At 38.9% G+C, this 23,420-nt stretch overlaps 1 protein-coding gene across 2 annotated transcripts in view; it reads right to left on the bottom strand.

The window, feature by feature from the left end:
• Positions 1–23,420, bottom strand: part of RIMKLB (ribosomal modification protein rimK like family member B) — a 161,802-nt gene that overhangs the window by 85,453 nt on the left and 52,929 nt on the right. The gene's annotated exons all lie outside the window — the stretch shown is intronic.

Here is a 23,420-nt window from a genome sequence, read left to right on the forward strand (position 1 = left end):
ACAGGTACCAAAGGGAAAGGAACTGGGGAGGATGGGTGGGCAGGGAGGGATAAGGGGGGGAGAAGAAGAAGGGGGGTATTAAAATTAGCATGCATGGGGGGAGGGAGAAAGGGGAGGGTGGGCTGCACAACACAGAGAGGACAAGCAGTGACTCTACAACATTTTGCTAAGCTGATGGACAGTAATCGTAATGTGGTTGTTAGGGGGGACCTGATATAGGGGAGAGCATAGTAAACATAGTATTCTTCATGTAGGTATAGATTAAAAATTAAAAAGAAAGAAAGAAAGAAAGAAAGAAAGAAAGAAAGAAAGAAAGAAAGAAAGAAAGAAAGAAAGGAAGGAAGGAAGGAAGGAAGGAAGGAAGGAAGGAAGGAAGGAAGGAAGGAAAGAAAGAAAGAAAGAAAGAAAGAAAGAAAGAAAGAAAGAAAGAAAGAAAGAAAGAAAGAAAGAAAGAAAAAGAAAGAAAAAGAGGGATTACTCCTGGATAGGATAAAACTATTGGTAAATCAAAGATCAACGCATGCTTTAAATATCCTTAATGTTGATCACTTAAAGGGTGTCAGATGATCAGCTATGGAGACACTCTTTTCTGATAATATTCCTTTCTCTTAATAAAAAAAAAAAAAAAGCACTTACTGTGTGCTGACCTCCAATGAGTTCTGCACAGTGGTATAGAGGGCATGACAAAGTGTGGGCAAAGGGTCTGTTTGTTTCTATGCAGAAGATCAAGGCCTAGCTTGGATACCCAGAAAATGAACTAAGATACGATATGAGGAGGAGCTTCCGGCATCAGCACTCTCTGGAGGACTTGTGCCGGGGGATGATCATCAAAAAGCCTCCACAGGGATCCGGACGATGCTGCGGTTGTGGCTGCATCCAGCGCACCGTCTCCTGGACTTGCCATAGGAATGAGGAGGGAGATGTCTAGGCTGGCATGTGCATACAGTGAGACAACGAATTTGACCGGATCTGTACTGTTGGAACTCAACCAGGAGTTGGGAGGGGTGCAAGGTGTAGCACTCCAAAATCTTATGACTATAGACTATCAACGGTTAAAAGAACATATGGAATGTGAACAGATCCCAGAAATGGGCTGCTTTAATTTGTCTGATTTCTCTCAGACGGTTCAAGTACAGTTGGACAATATCCATCATATCATAGACAAATTTTCACAAATGCCTAGGGTGCCTAAATGGTTTTCTTGGCTTCACTGGAGATGGATGGTAATTATAGATTTGCTTTGTTTATGTCACCGTATTCCTATTATGTTAATATGTGTGTGCAAATTAGTTAGTAGTTTAAAACCTATACATACTTAAGGTACTCTACAAGAAGATATGTCAAAGAAATAATCAATCCTCCCATGTTTCCTTCCATATGCTACATCTGTAGCTTTTCTTCTTTCTTCCTAATTACAACCCTTAAATAGAATTCGTGCCTCATATCGAATTTACCGAGTATCATAATTCCTCCAGGTGGTAAAGATACCTGGAGACAAGTGCTGGGAATAGAAGCCACAGGGCATAAATCTGCAAAGAAGTAAAAAGCTAACCTTTGCAAACAATATTGCTTCTCTCTCACTTACCAACTTTACATTTCCCTGTATGGCCCCGGAAGAGGACTGGTTAGCCAGAGACGGGTAAGATTCCTCAAGGGAGGAACAACCTAAGACAGGCACAGTCACAGGGGGGCCATCAGGTGAGAATTTGGGGATCAACAGAGGTGAGGCTCAGAACCTCACCCCCCCTGCTTTGAGAGAAATCTTCTGCATCCGTGGATGTTTTGCTGCCCTTGTCTAGCCTGGATTAATACTTAGTCCATAGGCACACACCTGATCATCTGATCATCTACATTTGCCCTCTTACAGCACTAAACTATGTTTTCTACCTTTATCTTGCATCTACCTACCACTTCAGCATTTTATTAAAAATAAAAATAATAATAATAATAAAGGGAGAAATGTGGGATCAACATATAAATCAAGTACAAAAATCAAATGAATATTCATATTTGACCTGATTGTTTATAGGTCATAATGCGTGATCAAAACCGAAAGTTTCTGTGATGAATGCCCTTGTACTGTTCACCATGTAAGAATTTATTCACTATGTAAGAATTCGTTCACCATGTAAGAACTTGTTCGTTATACTTCAGAAGATTGGAGACTGACGAGAATTAGAATTGAGATGGATTAATGATTGTACATTGAGCATTGACCCCCCTATACTGAATTTTATTGTTGTTAACAACCATTTGATCAATAAATAGGAGAGATGCCCTCTCAAAAAAAAAAAATAAATCAATAAAGGGATTTGCAAAGTAAAAAAAAAAAAAAAAAAAAAAAATGGGCAGAGGAACTGAACAGACAGTTCTCCAAAAAAGAAATACAGATGGCCAACAGACACATGAAAAGATGCTCCACATCGCTAATTATCAGAGAAATGCAAATTAAAACTACAATGAGGTATCACCTCACAGCAGTAAGGATGTCTGCCGTCCAAAGACAAACAACAACAAATGTTGGCGAGGCTGTGGAGAAAGGGGAACCCTCCTACACTGCTGGTGGGAATGTAAATTAGTTCAACCATTGTGGAAAGCAGTATGGAGGTTCATCAATATGCTCAAAACAGACCTACCATTTGACTCAGGAATTCCACTCCTAGGAATTTACCCTAAGAACGCAGCAATCAAGTTTGAGAAAGACAGATGCACCCCTATGTTTATCGCACACTATTTACAATAGCCAAGAATTGGAAGCAACCTAAATGTCCATCGGTAGATGAATGGATAAAGAAGATGTGGTACATATACACAATGGAATAATACTCAGCCATAAGAAGATGGCAAATCCTACCATTTGCAGCAACATGGATGGACCTGGAGGGTATTATGCTCAGTGAAATAAGCCAAGCAGAGAAAGAGAAATACTAAATGATTTCACTCATCTGTGGAGCATAAGAACAAAGGAAAAACTGAAGGAACAAAACAGCAGAGGAATCACAGAACCCAAGAATGGACTAACAGGTACCAAAGGGAAAGGGACTGGGGAGGATGGGTGGGTAGGGAGGGATAAGGGGGCAGGAAGAAGAAGAGGGGCATTAAGATTAGCATGCATGGGGGTGTGGGAGATAGGGGAGAGCTATACAAGACAGAGAAGACAAGTAGTGATTCTACAACATTTTGCTATGCTGATGGACAGTGACTGTAAAGGGGTTTATAGGGGAGACCTGGTATAGGGGAGAGCCTAGTAAACATAATATTCTTCATGTAAGTATAGATTAAGGATAACAAAAAAAAAGGAAAGAAAGACAAGGGGGATTACTCCCTGATAGGATAAAACTAACTGTAAATCAATGATTAATGCATGCTTTAAATATCCTTAATTTTGATCACTTAAAGGGTGTCAGATGATCAGCTATGGATGTACACTTTTCTGATAATATTCCTTTCTCTACACAATGGTATAAAGGACATATCAAAGTGTGGGCAAACGGTCTCTTTCTGTTTATACAGAGGATCAAAGCCTAATTTGGCTACCCAGAAAATGAACTAAGATATGATATGAAGAAGAACTTCCAACTTCAGCACTCTCTGGAAGAGACATACCAGAAGATGATCATCAAAAAACCTCAGCAAAGATCCAGGCGACGCTGCAGTTGTAGCTGCATTCATCCCACCGGTTCCTGGACTTGCCATTGGAATGAAGAAGGAGATATCTAAGCTGGCCTGTGCATGCAGTAAAACAACAAATTTGACTGGATCTATACTGTTGGAACTCAATCAAGAATTAGGAGAAGTGCAAGTTGTAGCGCTCCAAAATCTTACAACTACAGACTATCTACTGTTAAAAGAACATATGGGATGTGAACAGTTCCCACGAATGGGTTGTTTTAATTTGTCTGATTTCTCTCAGACTGTTCAAGTACAGTTGGACAATATGCATCATATCATAGACAAATTTTCACAAATGCCTAGGGTGCCTAACTGGTTTTCTTGGCTTCACTGGAGATGGCTGGTAATTATAGATCTGCTTTGGTTATGTAACTGTATTCCTATTATGTTAATGTGTGTGTGCAATTTAATTAGTAGTTTAAAACCTATACATGCTTAAGTTACTCTACAAGAAGATATATCAAAGAAATAATCAATCTTCCCATGTTTTCTTCCATCTGCTATCTCTATAGCTTTTCTTCTTCCTTCCTAATTACAACCCTTAAATAGAATTCGTGCCTCATATCGAATTCACCGAGTATCATAACTCCTCCAAGTGGTAAAGATACCTCAAGACAAATGCTGGGCATAGAAGCCACGGGGCATAAATTTGCAAAGAAGTAAAAAGCTAACCTTTTCAAACAATATTGCTTCTCTCTCACTTACCAACTTTACATTTCCCTGTATGGCCCCAGAAGATGACTGGTTAGCCAGAGACGGGTAAGATTCCTCAAGGGAGGAACAACCTAACACAGGCACAGTTGCAGGGGGGCCATCAGGTGAGAAATTGGGGATCAACAGAGGTGAGACTTAGTACCTCCGCCCCCTGTTTTGAGAGGAATCTTCTGTATCCGTGGATGTTTTATTGCCCTTGTCTAGCTTGGATTAACACATAGTCTACAGGCACACACCTGATCATCTACATTTGCTCTCTTACAACACTAAACTATGTTTTCTACCTTTATCTTGCATCTACCTACCACTTCAGCATTTTATTTAAAAAAATAATAATAATAAAGGGAGAAATGTGGGATTCACATATAAATCAAGTATAAAAATTAAACGAATATTCATATTTGACCTGATTGTTTATAGTTCATAATGTGTGATCAAAACTGAAAGTTTCTGTGATGACTGTCCTTGTACTGTTCACCATGTAAGAACTTATCCACTATGTAAGAATTTGTTCACCATGTAAGAACTTGTTCGTTAAGCTTCAGAAGATTGGAGACTGATGAGAATTAGGCTGGGAGTGGATTAATGATTGTGCATTGAGCATTGACTCCCCTATACAGAATTTTATTGTTGTTAACAACCATTTGATCAATAAATATGAGAGATGCCCTCTCAAAAAAAAAATAGTATACTAGTGCAAAATTAGAATTTGATTTTCTCTTTAACAGGACAACATTGTCTTATACTTTTGGTCTGCTCTCATTTTCCTTACATAAGATTTTGTATATTTAAAAAATTTTTTATTTGTCTTATGTTGTTTTTATCAGGACTTTGATTACTTGGGAAAACTGATTGTTCTCAGTATTAGGAGAGCTAAGTTTTGTTCACAAAGACTTAACCTTCTGTATTTTCATTTAAATTCTCTCTTGTCACTGTGGTTTAGATACTTTTTACTTCATAATGATCTGTGATCCTATTTAGTCAAGTGTTCAAACATTTTGATGCTTTTCATAACTTCCCCAAATCAAATTCTAAGTGGAGACCTTTGGACCTCAAACCAACTTTGAGATATCCCAGAGGGTCCCTAGTAAATTTCAAAGGATCTCTCACGTTTTAAAGGAGATGTTAAACTAATTAGGTTTATTTTACATAGTATGTTAAATTACATAAGAAGCATTGTCAAGTTACGTGTAAGCAAATGAAACTGGATCATTGTCTAACCCCATACACAAAAGTAAATTCGAAATGGATCAAAGACCTGAATGTAAGTCATGAAACCATAAAACTCTTAGAAAAAAACATAGGCAAAAATCTCTTGGACATAAACATGAGCGACTTCTTCATGAACACATCTCTCTGGACAAGGGAAACAAAAGCAAAAATGAACAAGTAGGACTATATCAAGCTGAAAAGCTTCTGTACAGCAAAGGACACCATCAATAGAACAAAAAGGCATTCTACAGTATGGGAGAATATATTCATAAATGACAGATCCAATAAAGGGTTGACATCCAAAATATATAAAGAGCTCATGCACCTCAACAAACAAAAAGCAAATAATCCAATTGAAAAATGAGCAGAGAAGCTGAACAGACAGTTCTCCAAAGAAGAAATTCAGATGGCCAACAGACACATGAAAAGATGCTCCACATGGCTAGTCATCAGAGACATGCCAATTAAAACCACAATGAGGTATCACCTCACACCAGTAAGGATCACCACCATCCAAAAGACAAACAACAGCAAATGTTGGCGAGGTTGTGGAGAAAGGGGAACCCTCCTACACTGCTGGTGGGCATGTAAATTAGTTCAACCATTGTGGAAAGCAGTATGGAGGTTCCTCAAAAAGCTCAAAATAGAAATACCATTTGATCCAGGAATTCCACTTCTAGGAATTTACCCTAAGAATGCAGCAGCCCAGTTTGAAAAAGACAGATGCACCCCTATGTTTATCACAGCACTATTTACAATAGCCAAGAAATGGAAGCAACCTAAGTGTCCATCAGTAGATAAATGGATAAAGAAGATGTGGTATATACACAAATGGAATATTACTCAGCCAGAAGAAGAAAACAAATCCTACCATTTGCAACAACATGGATGGAGATAGAGGGTATTGTGCTCAGTGAAATAAACCAGGTGGAGAAAGACAAGTACCAACTGATTTCACTCATATGCGGAATATAAGAACAAAGGAAAAACTGAAGGAACAAAACAGCAGCAGACTCACAGAACCCAAAAGTGGATTAACAGTTACCAAAGGGAAAGGGACTAGGGAGGATGGGTGGGAAGGGAGGGATAAGGGCGGGGAAGAAGAAAGGGGGCATTATGATTAGCATGTATAATGTGGTGGGGGCACAGGGAGGGCTGTGCAACACAGAGAAGACAAGTAGTCATTTTACAGCATCTTGCTACGCTGATGAACAGGGACTAATGGGGTATGTGGGCGGGACTTGGTGATGGGGGAGTCTAGTAAACATAATGTTCCTCATGTAATTGTAGATTAATGATACCAAAATAAAAAAATTTTTAAAAAAAGAAGCATTGTCAAATATGTGATGGCAAACCTTCTAAGTTTGTGTGTATGGGTTACTATTACAAATATTCAAGAAATTGACGTCCACAGAAATTTGTCAATACTCTTGTTGTCCAGTTATTATCTTAAGCTGTCCTTATCAAATGAGCCCTCGTCAGATCTTTAACCATGGCCATTTTTAAAAGTATTTTTGTTATTTACAGACTGTTATTATTTCACTCTGATGTTTTTTCAAAAAGTGCTTCATATTTGGAGAGATTCATGGAAAGGATTTTGGCAAGTACTCTAGAATATAGGTTTCTGATACTTTAAGATCATACACTGAACTGGGTAAAAATTTCCTGAAGTAATGCAAAACTGGATTAAGGCAAAATCAGAATTAATAACATGGGGTTGAATGAATTTATGAGGGTGATTATAATATTCTAAAACCTTTTTCTTTGAAATATTGCTGATTCCTTAATGTTTTATATTCTAAATTTAAGGGAACTTTTTCTCTTAAGTTACATGACCAATTTATTAATGTATACCTTTGTAAACAGAATGGAAACATTTACTTTTTCTGTCTACCTAGCCCCTCCAGAATTCACACTTATTTAGTATTTCTACTTTCATGACTATATAGTTATTTACATAGGTTCAGTAAGAATCTATTCTCCTTAAAACAGGGCACAATTAGGAATTGGTTATTCACTAAGGCTTTGACAAGAATGTCATATTTGAGAATATGAATTAAATCAGATATGAGCAGACAGTTTTAAGGAACTAAGTTGATTTTATGAAGTCAATAAAGCCCCTTGGAGAAACTGGCCTACTATGCTATTTACAGGGTTGAGTAAGGAAGATCACTTCCTGGCAGGCTCAGGAAACTAAGGTATCTTGGGGACCTCAGGAAGACAGGAATTAACCCAAGCCTATCTATAGGTAGTCTAGGCAAAATCTGATGATGAGTTTTTTACTTCATTTCTTAACATGAAGAAGCTTTTAAAAGTCCAGTGTAAGATTCCTTATGAAAAGATCCAGCATGGCCAGTCATCACTTTTGTTGCACTGATATGAATAATCAGTTCAAATTTAATGAGACCAGACTTATGTTGCAGACAAATGAGTCTTACTTAAATTATCTTTGATAGAAATGAAGGTGATTATAAAGAAAGAAAAAATACTGTTTTAGTAAGAAACTGTAACACAGTTTTGTTGGTATCAGATTCTAGCCCTGTTAATTGTCTTTGAGGTTTTGTTGTATATCTGTAAATCAGACTGGGTCCTGAATTACTGCAGTTTTCTCAAATACCTGGCTACAACTCCCCAAGGTAACATTTCCAATTTTTTGTCACTCTCCTAATCTGGAATCATGAATAGCAAAGACTGCCCTTTAGCTCCCTGGTCCTCCTCACTACCCAGACAGCAGCCAGACTTCAGATTTGAACCTATGAGCCATGTTGTCTCTTAATCAAAAAGCGTTCATCCAGACTCTTGGGACTGCATGCCAGATGGAGATCTAAAACTAAAATTGACCAGGAATGTTCCTCCTCAGAAGCAGCTCTCTCAAGATCACAGATCAAGATCTTCACCTCCAATATGAAACCTTCATTCCCTTTGCCTTTCTACCACTTGCTTCTTCTCAATGAACACATGGGAAGACAACGCTCCTTAATCTGTCAACTACCCATGAATCCACCATGAAGGCCATCACCGCACAAGAGTCCCTAGACTTTCTTGCTAAATGTTGCTTAGATAATAGAACTGTTTTAGATTACTCATTGGTTTAACAAGAAGTTTGTAACATAGCAAAATTATTGTACATGGAGCAACACCACTGGTACTGTAGCAAAGACAAGAAATTAATAAACAAACCACCTGGCTAGAGCAAGTGGGTTACCCTTCAGGTACATTCTCTGATTTATTTGATAACAACTGGGCTAGCTCATGGTGGTCCCTGGCTAATGAATATACCTTTTTGTTATTATCCCCCTAATAGTCATTACTGTAGTCTCCTTGGTATGCCATGTTCTCTCAAAGGTCTTAAACGCATATTAACAGCCACCAGAGTACATCAGATAGTCTCAGGGCACTTGGAGAAACAAACAAGATGAAGAGCAAAAACAATTCTTCGATGGACCCGAGAGTGGCACTAAACCACACATATGAGAGGATGACCAAAAGCGATAAATTGCTGAATTAAATTAAACAAGGGGGCCTTTAGACTGAGGGGGCTTTAATGCCATGGGCGCATATGTTAAGAATAGAAATCTAAACCAGTAAATGTCTCAAGGTTATAAAATTGAAACCTAAAGGTAACCAACCATAAACAGCCAAAGAGTGTTTGAGCTATAACCAATCAATACTTCCCTTGCTTGGTTCTACCTTTTCTCCATAAAAGTCTCTTCCCAAGAACCTACCAGTAGAGAGTTCCTAACTATTTCCATTTGGCACTGCATGATTCAAACTGATTTTTGCTCAAATAAGCTCTTAGAATATTTAATATGCTTCAGTTTATCTTTTAACATGTTAAACACTGCATTTTTATATACATCTATATATGCACATCACACTACATATCATTAACTTTTTGAAAATGAAGTGGAAATGAAAATAAAAATATAACATCAAAATTTGTGGGAAACAACAAAGGCAGTGCTTAGAGGAAAATTTATAGCATTGAATGTATACTAGAAAAGAAACATCTAAACTCAATAATCTAAGCTTCTACCACAGGAAAGTAGGAGGGAAGGGTGCAAATTAAATCCAAAGTAAGCAGAAGAAAAGAAATAATGAGAATTGGAGCCCAAATCAATGAAATTAAAAACAGGAAATCAATATGGAAATCATCAAAACCAATAGATGTTTCTTTGAAAAGATCAATAAATCTATAAGCCTCTAAATCAAGTTAACCATGAAAAAGTGACACAAATTACTAGTGGTATTAAAAATGAGAGATGGGACATTACAGATTCCATGGAAATTAAAAGGATAAAGCAATACTATGAAGAACTCCTTGCCCACAAATACGATGACTTATTTGAAATGGATTAATTCTTTGAAACATGTAATCTACCAAAACTCATACAACAAAAAGACAATCTGGATAAGCCTTTACCTATTTTCAAAACTGAAAAACAATTAATAACCTTCCAAAACAGAAAGTACCAGGCTCCAATGGTTTCTCTGGTGAACTCCACCTAACAGATAAGGAAGAAACTATGCCTATTCTCTACAAGCTCTTTAAGAAGATAGAAACAGAGGAAATACTTACTAACTCATTCTTTAAGGGCAGCATGACCCAGAAAATGACATTTTCAAAAAAATAAAACTATGCACCAATTATTTCTCATAAACAGCATGTATGCAAAAATCCTCAAAAAATATTGACATATCAAATCCAACATGTATAAAAAATAACAAGTGTTGATAAGGATGTAGAGAAAAGGGAACCCTCATACACTGCTAGTTGGATCGTAAATTAGTGACGCCACTATGAAAAGCAGTATGCAGGTTTCTCAAAAAATGAAAAATAGAAATATATGGCCCAGTAATTCCACTTCTGGGAATTTACCTGAAGAAATACGTACTGCCATGTTTACTGCAACATTAATGAATAGCCAAAATATGGAACCAACCCAAATGTCCATCAATAGGTAAATGGATAAAGAAGACACAGTGAATATATGCAACAGATATATCATACTGAATATATATATATTATTTAGCCACTAAAAAGAACGAAATCTTGCCATTTGCAACAACATGGATGGACCTAGAGGGTATTATACTAAGAGAAATATGTCAGACAGAGAAAGGTAAATACCATGTGACTTAATTTATATGTGGAATTATAAAAGCAGAACAAAAGAAAAAAAGATATAGATTCATAAATACAGGGAACAGACTAGTAGTTACCATAGAGAACACAGGTGAGAAGATGAGTGAAGAGGTGATGGGGGAAAAAAACTAGTGAAAATGTTTGATATCCTGAGCTGGGTGATGGTTACATGAGTATATTCACATGTCAAAATTCATTGACATTACCCAGAAAATGACATTCCAAAAAAATAAAACTATGCATCAGTTATTTCTCATAAACAGCATGTATGCAAAAATCCTCAAAAAATATTAAATCAAATCCAACGTGTATAAAAAATAACAAGTGTTGATAAGGATGTAGAGAAAGGGAACCCTCATACACTGCTAGTTGGATTGTAAATTAGTGACGCCACTATGAAAAGCAGTATGCAGGTTTCTCAAAAAATGAAAAATAGAAATATATGGCCCAGTAATTCCACTTCTGGGAATTTACCTGAAGAAATATGTACTGCCATGCATATTTCCCCTCCACATGGACCCCTCCTTGAGTTCCACAATTTGTGGAATTCAGGAAAGTGCTTTACTTATTATTCCTATTTATTTAAAAAGCTACAACTCAGGAACAGCCAAATGGAAGAGGTACAGATAGCAAGGTTTTGAGGGAGTATGCAGTTTCCATACACTAAGTGCTATACACTAAGATTTGTGCATTTTATTGTATGTACCTCCATAAAAAAAAAAGTTAAAAAAAAAAAACATACATATGTCCAAGTGGGATTTGACCCAGATAATGCAAGGCTGATTCAACAGTCAAAAATTAATGAATGAAATTCCATACTATCAACATGGTTAAAGAAGAAAAGTCACATGGTTATACCAATAGTCTCAGAAAAAGCAACTAATAAAGATGCAACACTGATTCATGATAAAAAAAACTCTCAGCAAGCTAGGAATATAGGGGACCTTCCTCATCTTAATAAAAACTACAAAAAATTTAAAGCTAACATCACTCTTAATAGTGAGATACTAGAAACTTTCTCGCTATGATTATGAACAAGGCATGCATGTCCTCACCACTGCTTTTCAGTATCATACTGGAAGTCTAGCTAATGCAATAAGATAAGACTTGTACAGATTGAGAAAGAAGAAATGAAACTGTCTTTGTTTGCAGATGACATGGTCATCTATATAGAAAATCTGAAAGAACTGACCCCCAAAAAACCTGGAACTTATAAGGGATTTCAGAAAGGTTGCAAAATACACTTATGCAAAATTCTATCACTTCCCTATATAGCAGCAATGAACAAGTGGAATTTGAAGTTAAAAACATTCTGCATGATCTTACTACACTGATGAACAGTGACTTCAATGGAGTATCTGGGGGACTTGATAATATGGGTGAATGTATTAACCACAATGTTTTTCATGGAAACCTTCATAAGAGTGTATATCAATGATACCTTAATAAAAAACATTGTGCATGTTTTATACATCATATGTTTTCAGCATCCTATATCTTTTTACACTAATGTAAAATACAATTTACATCAGCACCTTCAAAGATAACTTCTGTTTCCTTTCAACTCACAATGCTTTTGACACCAAACCTGAGGGATTTTTTTGCCCTACACTGACTGATGGAATCCGGACCTGAGTACCACCTTTTGAATAAGTCCATCCACCATCTCAGAGAGACCTAGGTGTCATCTTACCTAAGCTACAAGCATTCTCCAGAGGACACGTCAGCAAGCCACAAGCCCATCTTTCCCCTGACCCCTCCCCTCAAAGAGCCCGCCCAAAACCCTGGCCATAAAAAGCCTCTTGATCTGTTAAAGACCCCTTTTCCTTTGTTCTGCTGGCCAGAACAGAGGGGTCCCTCTCAGGTTCAGCAATAAACCTGCTTGGACTGTTGAGTTCTCATCCCTTCCCTTCTCTTTTCACTGACCAATTCCCAAACACCAGCTGGGCATCCTACAACTCAATTTAATTCTGACACTTTCTATCTGGAATTCGTGGCAGATCCCACCATTAAAGGCTTCGTCCCACAAGACTGCTCCCATCTCAGATATCAGTTGCAAGTCCTGCCTGCTATCCTTCTGATCAGCCAGCTATAAATCAGGGGTTCTCACAATCCCCTCCTTGAGTTCCATAATTTGTGGAATTCAGTAAAGTGCTTTACTTATTATTCCTATTTATTAAAAAAGCTACAACTCAGGAACAGCCAAATGGAAGAGATACAGATAGCAAGGTATTGAGGGAGTATGCAGTTTCCATGCCATGTCAGGGATACCACCCTATGAGTACTTGAACGTGTTTACCAACCCAGAAGTTCTTGGCATCTTTTTGGTCAGGGTTTATTACTGAGGCTTCGTTCCATGAGGGTTACTGATTAGATCATTCCCATCAGCAGTTACCATTCCTGGAGGTGGTGGTAGGACTGAAAGTTCCGGCCATCTAATCACATGACTGGTTCCCTTGGCAACCAGGACGCATGCAGAGGCTATCCTGCAGCCCCCACCACCAGTCATCTCATTAGCATACAAAAAGACACCAATTCCAAGATTCCAAGGGTTTTAGGAACTGTGTGCCAGGAAATGGGGGATGGATGGTAGAGACCCAATATGTATTACTCACTTTGTCACAGCACACAATAAAATGAAATATTTATGTATAAATATGAGAAAATACGTGCTATTATTTATATGAGGAAAATTACAAAACCCTGAGAAAAGTAATGAAAAAGAAATGAGAACTATTCTGTGTTTGTGGCTAGACAGACTCAATACTGTTACAGGTCTGTTCTTGCCAACTTGATCTATAGATTCAATGCAATCTCCCCAAAAAAACCCAGCAAGTTATTTTATGGATCTCAACACACTGATTCTAAAGTTTATATGGTTTATATTCCAAAGTACTCAGAATAGCCAACACAACATTGAAGGAGAAGAGAAAAGTTAGAGAGGTGACACTACCTGACTTCAATGAAATGAAAAGTTACAGTAATCGAGACAGTGTGGTATTGGCAAAAAGAATAGGCAAACAGATCAAAGGAACACAATAGAGAGCTCAGAGAGAGACCCACATAAATACAGTCAACTGATCTTTGACAAAGGAGCAGAGGCAATAGAATGGATCAAAGACAGTCTTTTTGACAAATGGTGCTGGAACAACAGACATCCACATGCAAAAAAATGAATGTAGACACAGACCTTATGCCTTTCTCAAAAATTAATTTAAAATGTGTCATAAACCTAAAACATGAAACTATGAAACTCCTGGAAGATAACATCAATGACCTTGGGTATGACAATGACTTTTCAGATGCAACACCAGAGTCACGATCCTTGAAAGAAATAATTGATAAGCTGGACTTCATTAAAATTCCAAACTTCTGTTCAGCAAAAAACAGTGTTAAGAGAATGAGAAGACAAGCCACAGAATGGGAGACAATATTGCAAAAGACACAGCTGATAAAGGATTGTTATCCAAAATACACAAACAACTCAAAATTTAGAAAACAGACAACCTGATTTAAAAATGGGCAAAAGATCTGAACATAAACCTTACCAGTAAAGATACAAGACACCGAATAAGCAAATGAAAAAATGCTCCACATCACATCGCTAGAGAAACGTGAATTTAAAATGAGGAGGTATCACATACCTATCAGAACAGCTAAACCCAAAACACTGATACAAATGTGTTGAAACAATGGCAAGAATGTTGAGCAACAGGAACACTCAATCATTGCTGGTGGGAATGCGAAATGGTTACAGCTGCTTTAGAAGACAGGTGATTTCTTATAAAGCTAAACATACTCTTATCCTATGATCTATCAATTGTGCTTCTTGGTATTTACCCAAAGGAAAAATATGTCTACACAAAAGCCTGCATACAGATGCTCACAGCAACTTTATTCATAATTGCTCAAACTTGGAAGCAACAAAGATGTCCTTCAATAGGTAAACATATAATGAAACTGTTTTATATCCAGACAATGGAATACTGCTCAGCACTAAAGAAAAATGAGCTATCACGTAATAAGGAACCTTACCTGAATGCATATTACCAAGTAAAAAAGCCAATCTGAATAGGCTACATACTATATAATTCCAACCATACAGATTCTGGAAAATGACAGATTCTGAGGTTTAAAAAAAAAAAGTCAGTTGTTGCCAGGTCTCAGAAGGGAGGGAGAAAGGAATAGACAGAGCATAGAATATTCTTAAGGCAGTGAAACTAGTATGATACTATAATGGAGCATAGAATATTCTTAAGGCAGTGAAACTAGTATGATACTATAATGGAGAAGACACATCAATATACACTTATCAATACCCATGGAATATACAACAGCAAGAGTGAACCGTAAGGTAAACTTTGGGCTTTGAGTGATAGTGATGTTTATATTAAAATAGGTTTATTAATTGTAAAAAATCTACCTCCCTGATACAGATATTGATAGTGGAGGATGATGTGGGTCTGTGGGGCAAGGTGTATATGGGACTTCTGTGTACTTTCTATTCAGTTTCACTGTAAATATAAAACTTCTCTGAAAACTAAAGTCTACTTAAAAAAAATTTTTTTTTTAAGCAATGGTCTTAAATTAAGATGGTGCATGCTTCTCCAGCTACCCTAGAATCACTTGGGGTATACAATTGGCTGGGTTGGTAATGATCATGCTTTTCAAACAGGTCACTTATGGGAGTCTGTGTGTCCATCTTACTTGCACCCAGGAGCTAACCTTTCTACCATATTCAGCCATTGCTACTGAAGAAAATGGGTTAAATTTTCTTGTTTCTTCTTATGTCAGGGAAAAAATTTCAGAATCACTTCTTTTCTCCACCAAAGTCTTAATCCCTTGAATGTAGGAACTATGACTGATTCATCTTTTTAAACTACCAGAATTTAATGAAGTGCCTAGCATTCAGAAGGCAACCAGAATATAAATGAAGTATATAGTTGTGTCATCAGGAATCTTCCGCCGTTTCAGGCATAGCTCAATACATGAACTGCATTCATTGGAATACTAAATGGGATGTGGGAAAAGGCACGAACTGCAAAACGAGTCTAGAGAAGGTATTTGTTGCCCTCTTGCGTCCAACTTCAGAAAATACAGCCTCTTCCCTCCACCCTTAGCACATTTCCTAATGCGCAGAACGTGGAAGCCTCTGGGCTTGGTTTTGGGCATTCAGCAATGAACAGAGGACCTGTCCACAGTGAGCCACTCGTTGTAGTGGTGACACTCTGGAAAACAATTCAAAGGCGGTAGTACTCAAGATGACTTATAAAGGATGAGTACAAATTAGCCAGCTGAACATAAGGACCAAGGGAAAGTGAGGATTATGGTGGAGGTATTTGCAAACAGAAACAGAGCAGCTACAATAGCTTAGAAATAAGAGTTTGGGGCTCTTGTAGAACTGCAAGTAATTCAGTATGGCTGGGAAGCAAGGGTGCAAATGTGTAAGGGTGTGGTGATTTGGCACACTGGTGATGAAAGATAAATAGCCATATATGTCTACAAGTTCTATCCTTATCCTAAGGATAATGAGGAATCTGTACACTTTTTAAGGTGGAGAGTGGCTTAATCAGATCAGTGCTAGAAATATTACTCTTGGTGCTTTGTATTCTGAATAAGAGTGGGAAGCACTGGACCTGGGCGCCCAGTTAGGACTCTGTTGAAGCTATGACTGGATGCACAAAAGTGGTGACAGAAATAATGGAGAGACTGGATGGAGTTGAAAGATATTACGGAGGTAAGAGCAACAGGATTTTGATGACAAAGGTTGTGTAGGTGTGTGCGTGTGTTTGTGAGTCACAAGGTGTGGGGAAAAGAGAAATTGAGGAAACCGAGGATGACTCCCACATATTTCAGTTGGGTAACTGGGTAGACAGTGGTACCATAGTCTTAGCATGGGTGTGGAGTATATGGGGAAATGATCGCTCAATTTTAGCCATGCTAAAATATTCTGCTTTTGCTTGCTCGACATTTTTTCAGACTTCTTTCTTGTGCACCTTTCTGCATTACAGAGGGTGTAAAACTCTCCTGCAGCTAGAGTTCCAGCAGCCGTGTGTACAAGCATAAGACTTGAAGTCAAAATAAGTAAGTGAGGCTCTGTTTTGCTGGTGTGGGCTGTAGCAGAGCCAGTGCAGTTCCAGAGGATGAAGGGCGACATCTCATTTTGGAAGGTGGCCTCTGGGTGTGGGGGAGGAGTAACAGAGTCTCTTGGTGGTCAGTCCTGGAGGATGAGCCTAGGATCTGTTCTTTAGCTTTCTGCTTTTCTGCTTAAATGGTTCTACTGTCTATATTTAAAGTCTGACCGACTTCAGGTGCCTATGGGACATCCAAATAGAGATGTGCCCTTGCATGTTCAGATGCAGAGCTTAGGAGGTGGGTGTAGATTAGACTAACGTATAAATCTGGGAGCATAAACCAATAGATGGTAAGTAAAGACATGGGAGTGGCTATAATTAATGAAGGAGAGAGTGTAGTACAAAGAAAGGTAGCTGGGGCAAGAACTAGTATTTAAGTATAAATAAAAGAAGAAAAAGAAATGTAAAAGAACACTGACTGAAGCTAAGAGGAAGACAAGAGATGTGATGTGACAGGTGCCAATGGATGAGAACACTTCTAAAAGTAGGGACTGGCCAACAGTGCCTAATGCTGCAGAAAACACAGAAAAAAGGCTAAATTTATCTTTAACACTGAGCACCAAAGACATCCTGTGTGACTTGTTAGGTGAGTCAGGTTTCAGGGAGAGGACAAGATAGAAATATTCCATTTGGCACTTATCTTGCTGTTGGAAGGTTCAGTTTAACTTTAGAGGCACTGTGGTAAATTAAAGATGGCAACACCTTTTTTGCCACTCCTCCCATCAAGGGGTGGGGTCTATTTCTTCTCCCCTTATATTGGAAGGGACCCTGTAGACTTATTGTGACCAGCAGAACATGGAGGGAGGGAGTCTGGATAACTCTGAGGCTGAGCCTTAAGAGATCTGCAGTGTCTTCCTTTGCTTCTTACAATGCTCCCTCCCTCAACCCATGGCCACGCTGCCAAGAAGCCCAAGTGAGTCAGGTGTAGGCATCGCAGGGGAGAGAGATTTTGCCAGCAACCCCATCAGAGATTCCTGCTGCCCGCTAGCGCCAACAAGCCATTTGAGCGAGGCCATTTTGGATCTTTCAGCCAGCGCCAGGGAATACAACATGACTGCCTGAAAAACATACACATCATGGAAAATAAGAGATTGTTGCTCTTCTGCATCACTAAGTTTCGGTATGGTTTGTTAAGCACTACTCTAGGAACTGGGAGAAGGATCTTCCAGTGGGAAGACATCAAAGGTCCATTATGACCAACCAATCTGGACTTAGCGTCTGAACAACTAGCGCTGCTCACCTGCCCATACCCCCTCTCAGGACTCTAACAGCCTCCTGTACTCTTATGCCAGAGACTGTAAGTGGGGCAGGTGACCCCAACGAGCCACAAGCCAATTCCGATTCCCCTGTGGTGACATTCAGTTCCGACCTTTAATAATCATCCAATCCATCCTTCCGTTTCCAGAAATACACCAAAGTCAAGTCACTAGAGGAGAGGTCTCTCTCCAAAAGAAAGAATTTCCATAGCTTTCCTTAGAAAAGGTAAGCGATACAAAGGCAAAACACTGTTTTATTTCTGCTACATTCCAAATGCCTATAATAGAACAGCTGGAGTATAGACAGTTCTCCATGTTTGCTGAAAAAATACTTGAATTCTAATTATTCATGATCACTTACTCAGGAAGTCCCTCGAAGACAGACTTTAAACTAAGCTCCAAAATCAATTCATTTTTATTCCGTCCCAATTTTTGTAGAAGCGGTAAATATAAACCTCCCAAATCATCAAAACAGTATACACATATAAATTATTAAATTCTGTCTTTAGGTTTTCTTCTCTGGGCAAAATAACTTAAATTCCTATAGTTCTTTCTCACAAACTAGATTTTCTAATTGCTTAATTCTTTTCTGTGGTGCCTCATCATATGTTCTACTTTTCAAGTAAGTTGTAGTCCTAAATTATACAAAGGTTTGATTCCTGTGAATATTCAAGGATGCATTCTATGGTTCCCACATGAATTCTCTCTCTCCCATCCTGTCTCTCTCCCTCCCTCCTTTTTTTCTCACTCCCTGTGTCTCTTCCTTCCCTTCTGTCCCTTCTTCCTTATGTCTTCATCTTTCCCCTTTTTCTCTATGCTTTTTTATGAATGTACTCAGTTCAAAGGAGCATAATCATACCTTTTATCAAAATGTCTGGCCTTTGGTAATATTCCAGATCATGAACTATTATTACTAACTAGTGTATATAAATGGCTAACATATTATAGTGAATTTATAGACCTTCATCTTAATAATTGTGTAAATATTGTAACACATTTTATGCTAGTTATAAATGTTATATTTGCATAATAAAATTGTGAATACATGGTTATATGAATACATATATAGTTTCATAAAATAGTAATTTAGTTATTTTCAATAATTTCATATTTAAACTAAGATTTCTATAGTTTTATATAATAAACTAATAATTTTGTATAAATAGCTAATTTAGTCTTTCATATAATTATGTAAATATTATAACAGTATTATATACTACATGTAGTTAGAAACATAAATGTTATATTTTATATAATAAGATAAAATAATGAATATATAGTTATATGAATGTGCCTATGAATATGTAGTTACAGGGCACATTAGTTATCTATTTAGCAGCTTAAAATAACAAACATGTATTTGTCCAATGCTTCTGTTGTTCAGGAACACAGCTTAGCTGCATACCGCTGGCTCAAGGTATCTCACAAAGCTACAGTCAAGGTGTTGGCTGGGGCTACAGTTTTCAAGGCTCAATGGAGAGAAAATTGACCTCCAAGTCCTTTCACATGGCTTTTGGCAGGCCTTAGGGTGCTAACTGGCTGTAGAGATCCGTTCTTGCCACATGAGCATCTCTATAGAGTAGCTCATAGCATGGCAGCTGGCTTTGTTCAGAGCAAACAAGCAAGAGAGGAAGAGATGCCACCAGCCTAGAAGCCCGGGTCTCTGTGATCTAACCTGGGAAGATGCAGCCCACTGCCTCCACAGCACTCTGTTTGCTCGTAGTCTCTAACCCTGCCCACACTCAAGAGCAGAGAATTACTCAAGGGGTAAAGAAAGGAGGTGGGGGTCATTGGGAGTTACCCTACAGGCTGCATAGCACATATATCTATAAAAATATAAATATTAATCACATGAATACACTAACTTTAATCATTATGTCAGCTATTATTATGTGTTAATAATAGATACACTGAGCTTTCCTGATTTTTTTTTCCCCATATTTCAAGTTTCAGGGTTTCTGTCTTTTTTTTTGTTCGTTCATTTTCTGATGGGTAGAATGAGAAGGTAGAAATTTCCTGCCCATTGATGAATTTCTAGTACTGGTCTTATTTTGTTTGTCCACAGTCAGTTTTATCAGTTACTTAAAATCACTTTGTTGTGGGTTTCAAGAACCTTCACAGAATCTGAAATCTGGATCAAGCATTTTATGCCATTTTACATTTGCATAGTCAAGAAAGTGTGAGAGTACCTATGCAAGACCATTGGCGCTGTCAGAAAATTTACAGAAAGTGAAATGATGAGAGAGAAGCACACATTATTGTAGATGTAAATTACTGTGTTTTATAGGCACTGAATGTTCAACCTCCCTGACAAGATGCCTTTGTTTCTGGAATAACTAACTGTTGCCCAACTCCTCTGTCTATTTTCTCTTGCTGTATTCTGTTCCCCTCATATCTCATCCATACATTGGCCACTTGATCCACCTGCTCTACTCCTTGCGGACTTTCAAATTTTACCTTTATCCTCTATTTCTTGGTCTTGAACTCAGTTTTTGAATGTTTTTCTCTTGAAATAGGAAGGTACTCTTTCAAGTCTTCATCTCACTTCAGTTCAAAGGACCAAATTCTGACTTGTCATGTGCTGACGATCACAACAGCCAGAGATGAGTAAGGATTAGCTTCTGTGATCAAGGACCTTCTGCTCTAGTAGGTAATACAGATATGTAAAAGAAATACAATAAAGTGGATGACACAATCATAAAAATACACAAAGAGGTAGTTCAGGAGAGGAGGTGACTAACTCTTCAGAAGCAGAGGGGAAGAGGCAGCACCTAAGCTGAGTTTTGATGTAGAAGCATTTATTTGCTGAAGCTGGGGAAACAATACTCAGAAAGGAAGGAACAGGCCATGAAGAACCATGTGTTATAGCAGGGACGGGTTACTGAGAAGCAGGAAGTGTTCCCTAGCCCAAGTTGTCTGAGGACATATGTTTGCTGGCTCCTAAGTCCTGCACTGAGTCCATCTTTTAAAGTTTGGCTGCAACTATTGCTTCGTTCCTCTACACACACCCGTCTCTCCCTACCTCATATAACCCTCCCCACTTCCTTTTGTGGAATGCGTGTGTGTGTGTGTGTGTGTGTGTGTGTGTGTGTGTGTGTGTGTGTGTTTAGGCCCTGGATTTAATTTAGTTGGATTGGATGTGTAGTAATAACGTTTCTGTACATTTGCCCAGAGGCCTTTAGCTAATGGGTGTATTCTTTACAGGCCAAAAAACAGATGAGTAAAGCCAGCATGCTGTCTTGCATCTCTGCCTCCCTTCTCTTTCTTTGCATTTTACCCATTTCCCACTGATTGGAGACCATTTTTGAGAACTACACTTTTCCTAGATAAGTCAAGCATGAGGATGTCTGCATTGCCTCACCTCTGCACCTGCCAGTCAGCTCCATGGGGACCTCCCTGCTGTTAGAGGATGTGTTCTTTGTCCACAGGAGCTGCAGACTGTGGTGGATGGGAGCAGAGACTGCAAGGTGTTCTTCCCCAGGGTCAGCGAGAGCCTCAGGCAACTACAGGCTCATGTCTCTGGGTGAGAGTTGTTCATTTCTGACCACGGGGGCTGATTTTGACTTGATGTAATCCCATGATAAACTTGAGAGCATAGTGGGACCGAAGCTGAGCAAATCGCCTTGAGCAAAGTAAATCTGAGGCTCTCCTAAGCTGGAGATCCAAGCCTGGGCTCTGAAAGCAGTTGGGGACCTCGCCAGACGAAGGGCCACCACAGCCGTCATGAAGAAAAAGTGAACCGAACTGCCCTGAAACAGACCGCCTTCTTGAAGGTCTGTTGGGCTCAACAAGAATAGATGGTAGCTTCCTCTCCTCTGGCAGCTCTCCTTTCCCCCTATGCTGCTGCTCGCCGCCTGCCTTCTCCCTCTGCCTTGCTCTGAACATTCTGTTCCATTTTCACTGCCCTCACTTCAGACTCCCCCCTACGACCCCAGGAGAGTGCCCCCTCCTACTGCCTGGGGAGGCTTTCCTGCTCTGAGTTTCCAGCTAGGCCAGCACGTTGAGGTCATTGCTCTCCCTGCCAAATGACTGGCCTGAGTTCAGTCTCCCCATCTGTCTGAGCTTCATGGAAAACATGACTGTGGCTCTAGGCTCTCTATTCTATGTCCTGCCTTAGCTCTGCTTTGCATCTGCTTTTCTGTTTCTTGCCCGCATCCCCACCTCCCTGCCTTTTATTTCCCTGACTCTCCCCAGACTAGGATCACATCTGTTTCCCAGCCTCTGAACTCTCACTGTGGAGCAGATGGGAGAAGAGCATGTTCTGGGCCAGGCAGACCAGGAAAAGCTGGGTTTTATACTCAGATTTGTTGTGGGGACTGAACAGAATCCATGCATCTTGGAGACGGAATATGTATTATCTCCCTCGGAGGAATCTGAGGTGTTATTGCTTATTTCTGATTATGTCCACTGCTCTCCCTTCCTCCCAACTAAACAGCTACCTCCGACACTCCCTCTCTTCCTTCCTTCTCTTTCATACATTTTCTTTTAGTCTGCACACTTCTAAGAAGACCTGCCCTGTCTACCTGTACTCTTCTCTAACTTAGCTCATCAGGGAGCTACATAGTGTAGACTAAAGTAGCTAACAGAAAACTTGAAATGCTTATACTACTAAGTGTGCATAAGGTCAGCCATTCCTCAGATTTTAGTTTCTGTAATTCAAGTTTATTCTCTCCATATTTTAATGGTCTAACCACTCAGGTTTCTATGAATAACAGCAATTACAAAGTCTTTAAAACTCTTGGAGGACAGAGTGTGTTATCTATGTATTACATGATATAAGGAAAAGTACTGATGTGAAAACAGGACAAGCAGAATTAATTTGGCTTCCAATTTTCTTTGGGTTTCTGATGGTGTTCTAAGATTCCAGAAACCAAGATTCTTAGCATAAGCTTAAACAAAGCCAAAAGACAGAATAAGGCTGGCTTCTCCTCTCAGAGATGCATCTCCCCCACTCCCCGGACATTTCTAAGGATTCAGAGGGTACCGTATTCCTCAACTTTCCCTAACCCTCCTCTTGGACAAAACTCGTGTGGTGCCTTTGTCTTCTTGGATGTAGAAGCAAATATGATTCCCAGTGGGAAAAAAACAGGAGTCTGAATGTGTGAGACAAAAAGAGAAATACAGGGATACAAAGGACTTGATGTTGAAGAGATGAATATTGAAATAGATGTGAGAAAAGAGGATGGGGGGAAGATTCAAGCCTGGAAGACAGCCAGAGATAGGGATAGACTGGGGAGGTGTGAGGTGAACCACCCCAGCTATTTCGGTGAAAAAGAACTCTTCCAG

This window comes from Manis javanica, chromosome 15 (genome assembly GCF_040802235.1).
Source record: "Manis javanica isolate MJ-LG chromosome 15, MJ_LKY, whole genome shotgun sequence".
NCBI lineage: Eukaryota > Metazoa > Chordata > Mammalia > Pholidota > Manidae > Manis > Manis javanica.